Source organism: Cricetulus griseus, chromosome X (assembly GCF_003668045.3).
Source record: "Cricetulus griseus strain 17A/GY chromosome X, alternate assembly CriGri-PICRH-1.0, whole genome shotgun sequence".
Lineage (NCBI taxonomy): Eukaryota > Metazoa > Chordata > Mammalia > Rodentia > Cricetidae > Cricetulus > Cricetulus griseus.
In genome coordinates this window covers 13,736,802-13,745,129 of record NC_048604.1, presented here as the reverse complement: position 1 = coordinate 13,745,129, position 8,328 = coordinate 13,736,802, and positions in this window count along the sequence as shown.

The window sequence follows — 8,328 nt, the reverse complement described above, 5'->3', positions numbered from 1 at the left end:
GAAGGCCTCACCCTCCCTGGGTAGCAGAGGGGGGATGGGGTGGGGAGTTGGTGGGGGGTGGGGGAGGAGGGGAGGGAGACAGAGCTGGGATTGATATGTGAAGCAGGCTTGCTTCTAATTTAAATAAAAATAAATTTAAAAAAGAAAGAACATGAAAGTTGGGGGGTAGAGGGATGGGGGAGGACATGGGAAGAATTGGAAGAGAAGATGCTCAAAACGTATTACTTGCAAGTCTCAGAAATTAATAAAAAACAATTTAGAAGAAAAAATTGTTAATAAAAATATTTTAATATAAATTGTATTTGAATTAGAAAAAAACATTAATTTACATATCAATCCCTGTTCCCTCTCCCTCTCATCCTCCCATACCTCCCAAAGGCCACCCCCATCCCATCCCTCATCCTCTCCCCAAGGAGGGTGAGACCTTCCATGAGGGATCATTAAATCTGTCTAGTCATTTGCTGCAGGGCCTAGGCCCTCCAGTGTGTATCTAGGCTAAGAGAGTACCCCTTCGTGGGAAATGGTGGACTCCCAAAGTCCATTTGTGCACAAGTGATAAATCCTGGTTCCACTGCCAGAGGCCCCATGGACTGCCCAGTGCTACAATCTGACACCCATGTTCAGGGGGTCTGGTTTGGTCCTATGTTGGTTCCCCAGCTGTCAGACTGGGATCCATGAGTTCCCACTTACCCAGGTCAGTGTTTCTGTGGGTTTTCCCAGTGTGGTCTTGACCCGTTTGTTCATCATTCCTCCCTCTCTGAAATTGGATTCCAGGAGTTCAGCTCAGTGCTTAGCCGTGAATCTCTGCTGCTTCCATCAGCTACTGGATGAAGGTTCTAGGATGGCATACAAATTAGTCATCAATCTCATTATAGGGGAAGGGCATTTAAGGTAGCCTCTCCACTATTGCTTTGGGTCCTAGTTGGGGTCATCCTTGTGGATCTCTGTACAATTCCCTAGTGCCAGATTTCTCTTTAAACCTACAGTGGCGCCCTCTATTGATGTGTCTCTTTTCTTACTCTCCTCTATCCCTCTCCCCACTCAATCTTCCTGATCCCTCATGTTCTCCTCCCCTCCTCTTCTCCCCTCCTCTTCCTCCTACCTCCCTCCCCCTCCACAATACTCCCCATTTGTTTAGGGGCTCTTGCTACTTTCTGCTCCACTGGGGGAACCTGTGTGTCTCTTTTATGGTCCTCCTTGTTTCCTAGCTTCTCTGGAGGTGTGGATTATAGGCTGGTAATCCTTTGCTCTATGTCTAAAATCCATATATGAGTGAGTACATATCATGTTTGTCTTTCTGTGACTGGGTTACCTCACTCAGGATGGTTTCTTCTAGTTCCATCCATTTGCCTGCGAATTTCAAGATTTCATTGTTTTTTTTTTCCCCCGCTGAGTATTACTCCATCGTGTAAATAAATGTGCCATATTTCCTCTATCCATTCTTTGATTGAGGGGCATCTAGGTTGCTTCCAGGTTCTAGCTATTACAAATAATGCTACTATGAACATGATTGAACAGATGTCTTTGTTGTATGAAATCTTAACACTATATCATAGTCTAAACACATTTTAAAAAGCCACATAGAATCCAGATGGTACTGTGTCCTTAGAATTCCTTGAAACTTTGATGAATCATACATTTTAGTTATAGGTAAATATGTGTTTGAAACAAATCATTGGTTCACTACAAGTCCTCAGCTACTTGCTATTCTGTTATTCTATTAGGAAACTGTCCATAACTCCTTTTGAATCTATTTATTTTAACAGATGATTTCTCAGTCCTCATTATTTATACACCCTGAGGCAAATGCTGCATATTCCCAGACATGGTTCTAGAAGATTTCAGTCTAACAAAGGAGACTAATACTAATGACTGTAAGAAATGAATCTGAGTGATTACTCCATGTTAGTCATTGTGTTAAGGTTCAAATGGTCATTATGTTATGCAATCCTCAGATTTGTAACATTAAGTGTTATCAGTATGCTCATTTTACAAAGAGATGATGAAGTCCTTGTATGGACAAATAATGGGTACATTGTTCCATAGCTAGCAAAACTTACAGAATGATTTGGAGACAGTTCTTTTGGACTTGGCATTTCATTGTTCAATGAGAGATAAGTGATGTCATTAGGAAAAGAGTGCTGTAATCTCCAGGAGAGGAAATTTATTAGCGATTAAGGATGTGAGTCATAAATACATATTGCACAGTGAGAAAGAGAATTTCAGTAAATGGGATGCACAAGCAAAGTTCAGACTCTACAGAGTATGTTTCGGCAATGACAAGGAAGTCGGTGTTGACTGACATATGTGGCATGTGAAGCGGGAAGGAAAACATGGGAGAAATGAGCCCAGAATGATAGTTTAGGCTGCTGTTGACATATATTGCTTATGCTTTTCATGGAAAACTAGGCCTTGGCTTTAAAGATAGTAGCCTACCATAGAAGGTGTTTTATAATTGTAAATGATGAGATGTCCGTGCTCATCTAAATGGTGCTGCTATGTGCAAGCCTTTGTTATTATGGGATGCAGGGGTTAATTGTGGCAATGTATGCCTTGCCAGGACTCATATGTCAAGTCGTCATATCAGAAGACAAAAGATGTCTCACTAATAGCTAAGGAGCTTTTTCCAATTGATTGCTGTTGGAGAGGAAGTCAGATTTATTTGTGTAGTCCCTGACAGGCCACAAATTCTAGTGAAGCCTGCACATCTAGTGAAGCATATATGAGTAACACAAACTTTACTTTACAGGACACAAATTTTACTTTGGGAGGGCAGAAAGTTGGGTGGGTAAGAAAATGGGATGGACCCAAGAGGAGGTAGAAGAGGACTGACTATGATTAAAATACTTTGTACAAAATTCTCAAAACAACTAATGAAAATGAGAAACCACACAAAAGAAAACCATAAGATCATTTCAATTCAATAGGTGTGAAGAAATTCTTTGACAATATTAAATGCATAGTATGTTGTAATTTTTTTAAAAAAAGCAGCATGAGAGAAAGTTGCCATGCGACAGAGGTCACATGAAGGGTTTTCTTTTTTTATTAGGGGAAAGGGAATGTGAAATGGGGGAGGACAAGGGTGATGCCAGCCTCTGGGTCAGGGACAGCAGAAAAGAGAGGCAGAGGGTGCGGGAGACAGAGGCAGGTACAGAAGCAGAGAGAGGGGAGGGGAAGTGGGCCGGGCCCTTTTAAAAAGGAAAGTAGAGAATAGGGGCTCTCAGTGGCTACAGCTGAGGACATATGCTGAAAGAACCCCAAGGGCAGGCCAGTACAGACGACTGAATACTAACATAGTATATATTTCAAAGTAAATAAAACTATCAAAACCTCCCAGAAATCTAGCAGTAGAAGGGAGCCAATGTGGATGACTAAGAGAAGCAGCTTGACAAGCTCTTTATTGAAGCAATTTCAATAATGAATATATAGAGAAGCTATAAGGTACTTGTTATATTTAACAATTTGCATATTTAGATGTCAGTAAAACCTGGGGTCTTTGAAATTTTATTTTCCAGGTGGGTAACATTTTTAGTAAACATTCAGGAATCTCAAGGTTCTTTGGGGAACTCTAAGTTTTTAGTTTAAGGAATGATATCACCAGCATAATGGTTGATTTGCAATGAATTGGTTACTGAAGTGATAACACATAACATCCCAGCAGAACTAAAAATGGAACTTTCATGTTTGACTCAAGTTATGGTTCGTTTGTATTGCCATCTGACATTCAGTCTTGCCTCACTATCTTTGCATCAAGTATTTCTTCTAACTGGGATGTCCATGTCATGTCTCTGTCCCAGATTCACTACTAATGATCACATGGCACTTGGCTTGGGCATCACCACCTTTTCCAAAGGTACCTTAGCATACATTCCTGTACACATTTTAATACACTATCTGCTTGATGAGTTACCCATCTCTGCTTCTTGCCTCCATATGCTTTTTCAGATACTCTCCTGTGGTATTCTGATTCTTTAAATTTTTATCGATTTCTGCTCCCCAGGGAGGGTGAGGCCTTCTATGTAGAATGGGCTCCCAAAGTCCATTCATACACTAGGGATAAATACTGAACCACTACCAGAGGCCACATAGACTGCACAGGCCTCCTAACTGACACTCATGTTCAAGGGGTCTGGGTCATTCCTATGCTGGTTTCCCAGCTATCAGTCTGGGGTTCATGAGTTCCCCCTTGTTGAGGTCAGCTACTTCTGTGGGTTTCACCAGCCTGGTCTTGACCCCTTTGCTTCCTAGTTCTCTAGCGGTGTGAATTGTAGGATGGTAATCCTTTACTCTATGTCAAACATCCATATATGAGTGAGTACATACCATGTTTGTCTTTTTGTGACTGAGTGTTTATCAGCTGTAGGAGTTCCCTAGGTAAACTATCATATCATCTGCAAATAGTGACATTTTGACTTCTTCCTTTCCAATTTGTATCCCCTTGATTTCCTTTTGTTGTCTACTTACACTAGCTAGAACTTCAAGGACAATATTAAAGAGATATGGAGAGACTGGACAGCATTTTTGTTCCTGATTTTAGAGAAATCACTTTGAGTTTCTCTCCATTTAGTTTGATGTTGGCTGTTGGTTTGCTGTACATTGCTTTTATTATGGTTAGGTATGTTCCTATTATCCCTGACCTCCCCAAGACCTTTATCATGAAGGGGTGTTGGATTTGTCAAAAGCTTTTTCAGCATCTAGTGAGATGATCATCTGGTTTTTCTTCTTCAGTTTATTTATGTGGTGGAATACATTGATCGATTTTTGTATGTTGAGCCATCCCTGAATTCCTGGGATGAAGCCTACTTGATCATAGTGGATGATTTTTCTGATGTGTTATTGGATTCGATTTGCCAGTATTTCATTGAGTATTTTTGCATCAATGTTCATGAGAGATATTGGTCTTTCTTAGTTGTGTCTTTATGTGGCTTGGGTAACAAGGTAATTGTAGCATCGTAAAAAGAGTTTGGTGATGACTCTTCTGCTTCTATTGTGTGGAACACTTTGAGGAATATTGGTATTAGCTGTTCTTTGAATTTCTGGTAGAATTTTCCACTGAAACTATCTGGCTCTGGGCGTTTTTTTGTTTTGTTTTTTTGTTTTTTTGTTTTTTATTTGTTTGTTTGCTTTTTGGTTGGGAGGCTTTAGATGACTACTTCTATTCCAATAGGGCTTAAAGGTCTATTTAAATTGCTTATCCTTGCTTTAATTTTGGTAGGTGATAACTATCCAGAAAATTGTCCATTTCCTTTAAATTTTCGAATTTTGTGCAGTACAGGTTTTTTAAAGTATTACCAGAAGATTCTCTGGATTTCCTCATTGTCCATTGTTATGTCCCCCTTTTCATTTCTTATTTTGTTAATATTCATGCTCTCTCTCTTACTTTTGGTTAGTTTTGATAAAGGTTTGTCTATCTTTTTGATTTTCTCAAAGAACTAACTCTTTGTTTCTTTAATTCTTAGTATTGTTTTCTTTGTTTCTGCTTTATTGTTTACAGCCCTCAATTTGATTTCCTGGCCTAATTGGTTGTGTTCTTAAACTTGCCTTTAGGCATCTGGGTCTGGGATGCTGACTTCTGATTTGTCTTTGTTGGATGGGTATTTTGTTCCTTTGTCTCTGTTTCCTGTTTGGTCTTTTGATCTCTGTTGCCTGGATTTCTGGCAGTTGTTTGACCTCTGATCCAGTAGGGAGTCTCTGTCCAAGTTACTGGCTAGACTATTCTCCAGGTCCTTCATGTGGGCACTTAGTGCTATGAACTTTCCTCTTAGCAGTGCTTTCAAAGTGCCCCATAAGTTTGGGTATGTTATTTCCTCATTCTCATTGAATTCTAGGAAGTTTTTAATTTCTTTTTTTATTTTCCCCTTGTTCCAGGAATGGTGCAATTGGGCATTATTCAATTTCCATGGGTTTGTAGGGTTTCTGCAATTTGTGTTTTTGTTGAAATCTAACTTTAATGCATGGTTTTCTGACAAGGTACAGGGGGTTATTCCAATTTTTGTATCTATTGAGGTTTGCTATGTTGCCAAGTATGTGGTCAATTTTAGAGAAGGTTCCATGAGGCACTGAGAAGAAGGTATATTCTTTTGTGTTTGGATGGAATGTTTTATAGATGTCTGTTATACCCAATTGGGTAATAACTTCTGTTAGTTCATTTGTTTCTTTGTTAAGTTTCTGTCCTATCTAGTGGTGAGAGTGGGGTGTTGAAGTCTCCCACTATAAGTGTGTGAGGTCTTATTTGTGATTTGAGTTTTACTAATGTTTCTTTTATGAATGTGGGTGCCTTTGTATTTGGGGCATAAATGTTCAGAATTGATTGAGACTTCATCTTTATGGATTTTTCCTGTGATGAATATGAAATGATCTTCTTTTTCACTTTTGATTGATTTTAGTTTGAATTCTAATTTATTAGATATTTGGATTGCTACCCCTGCTTGTTTCTTGGATCCATTAGATCGGAAAATCTTTCCCCAACCCTTAACTCTGATGTACCATCTGTCTTTAAATTTGAGGTGTGTTTCTTGTATGCAGCAGAAGGATAGATTCTGACTTTGTATGTATTCTGTTAGCTTGTGTCTTTTTATAGGCAAGTTAATACCATTAATATTGAACGATATTAATGACCATTGACTGTTCATTCTTGTTTGTCTTGAATTTTTTGTTGGTGGTGGAATTGTGTGTGGATTTTCACCCCTTTTTCTTTTGGCTGTTGGTAAAGTGGGATTATCTATTGCCTATGTTTTTCTGGTTGTACTTAACTTCCTTGGGTTGGAGTTTTCCTTCCAGAACTTTATGTATGGAAGGATTAGTGGATATGTATTGTTTAAATCTGGGTATGTCATGGAATATCTTGTTTTCTCAATCTATATTGATTGAAAGCTTTGCTGGGTATAGTATTCTGTGCTGGCTTCCTTGGTCTTTTAGTGTTGGTAGAACATTAAGAGCAGCAAAGGAAAAAGGTCAAGTACAAATTGGTACTTGGCTCTTCCTATAATTTGAGCAATTAGGTCTACTGAATTCCAATATATGAATTCAAATAAAATTTAGTTCTTTCTCTTTCATAGTAGAAAGGAAGCTTCAACAAGTTTTCCTGAATTCCTATACAGATACCTACTGATAGATTTATTTTCCTAGTGCCATATAAACCTACCATATTACACAAAGTATGTATCCAATATAGAGCTCTTGTATGTGACATGTTATTTCTTATCTGTGCCACAAATTACTTATTATAGGATATTTTAGTATGATGTTTGTAGAGGAATTTGGGACTCAAGATTCCCATCCAGCAAATGGTAAAACTCTTGGAAGGTATAGACTTTAATAGGTCATTCTATATATACAACTGTGTATATGTGTATATGTACGTGTGTGTGTGTGTGTGTGTGTGTGTGTGTGTGTGTGTGTGTGTGTACATATAATGCTGTGTCTGAATGCCGGCTAAAGATGTAGATAACCTGGTAGCTATTCATTCCAAGAAGTCAAGTGCCATCATCATTATAGATTTGAGGTTCCTGCTTCATATAGTGTTTTATTTTCCAAATGTTTCATACATTCATCATATCATTTCTTCTCTTGGATATTAAAACTAAGATTGCCATCCATATTTTATTACAACCACTATCACTGATTAAGTCAGCCATCACTTAAAGCAGTTCAGAAATTTTATCCATATGCACAATTTGGGAGTAACATTTAATATATTTTCTACTATGCACACGATGGTATTTAACTGGATTCTGCAAAGGATGAAATTCTCAATAGAACAGCTATAGGCATCTTTAATATTGTTACACTGATACCTCAAAGTATGTGTGTGTGTGTGGGGGAGAGGTTCAGCAATTTAAACATCTTTCTCCTCTCAATTTAGTAGAATTGAATGGTCTATGAAGGTTTTTATTTATAGTTAAAAAACTTACACATCAAATAACAGATGTACATGGCAAATAAGTGAAAACAAGATTAAAGGCTCTTTTCTACACATATGAAAACTTTAATGATGAGAAACTGAATTTTCATATGTATACAGACTTGATTTACTTCAAGTCACATTGTAAAAATGTCTTGAATTTGAAATCTCTCCAGGAATACATTATCAACACAGCTTCTTTTCACATTATATTAGTGTTATCTTGAAATTTATGCATTTCTTTTAAAAATATCCTCAAGAAAGAACATGGTTTAATTACACAGAAAGCAGCCAACAAGGATACTTTTGGCACAGAAGTTTGCATGCTGTCAGAGTATAATTTATTTCTGTGTGCTTAAGAATATATGGAGAAGAAAGAATATATTTTCCTCTCAGAGCTGATTGTTTACTACATTCTCTTTGAG